Source organism: Rhagoletis zephyria, unplaced genomic scaffold, assembly GCF_001687245.7.
Source record: "Rhagoletis zephyria isolate East Lansing unplaced genomic scaffold, Rhagoletis_zephyria_1.1 Rzeph_scaffold_02670, whole genome shotgun sequence".
Lineage (NCBI taxonomy): Eukaryota > Metazoa > Arthropoda > Insecta > Diptera > Tephritidae > Rhagoletis > Rhagoletis zephyria.
In genome coordinates this window covers 27,131-28,172 of record NW_016159754.1, presented here as the reverse complement: position 1 = coordinate 28,172, position 1,042 = coordinate 27,131, and positions in this window count along the sequence as shown.

Sequence of the window (1,042 nt, the reverse complement as noted above, 5' to 3'; positions counted from 1 at the left end):
TTTTTTTTTATTTTTAAGTTTTTCGAATACATATCATCCTTGATATCATCATATCCTTTTTCGCTTTATTCCGTATTCGAAAAACTATGTGTTTCAATGTACACATCGATTTGTATACATAATTTAGGTTTAGAGAATATTTTTAGCAATTTATTTGAGAAAAATAAAACATTTAGTTTATTGTTTGTATTTTCGTCGATTTTAAATTTGCTACCCCAAAATAATTGATATAAAATAAAACACCTCTTTGAGGTATAATTTTCGAGTAACGAAAGCTGAACTAGAAAATTATACTCATTTTTTAACTGCCTTTCAAACGTACGGAAAATCATTTTTTATTTATTCGGAACGTTGCGAATTTCCGTTTACTGCTAGAAACACAATTAAAAAAAACAGAACTTTTACAACGATTCGTATGAATAAAAAAGATTTTCCCTACGTTTGAAGGGCAGTTAAAAAATGCGCATATTTTTCGTCACGAAATTGATATCATAAATTTTGTGTTTCTAGTTCAGCTTTCGTCACTCGAAAATTCTACCTCAAAGAGGTGTTTTATTTGATTTTAGATTACTCAAAAAACCCGGTTTACACTCATACTACGTAAAATACTCACTTTTGCGTCATAAGTTTTTTGAATTAAACATAAAGTGTTATACCTGTGCAAATCAAACGGGGTATAATATATCAAATAAAACACCTCTTTGAGGTATAATTTTCGAGTGACGAAAGCTGAACTAGAAACACAAAATTTATGATATCAATTTCATGACGAACATTATACGCATTTTTTAACTGCCTTTCAAACGTAGGGAAAATTGTTTTTGTTCATACGAATCGTTGCAAAAGTTCTGTTTTTTTTAATTGTGTTTCTAGCAGTAAACGGAAATTCACAACGCACAGTGCTGTATGAGCGGGCAAAAATCAAAAAAATTGTTGTCACGTATGTCAACGTGTTTGGTATCGTTGGAAAGGAAATTTATCCTAGATTAAGGATCTGGACTTAGTTTTTGTTTTTATCTCATAAGGTTCTCACAAAAACCTC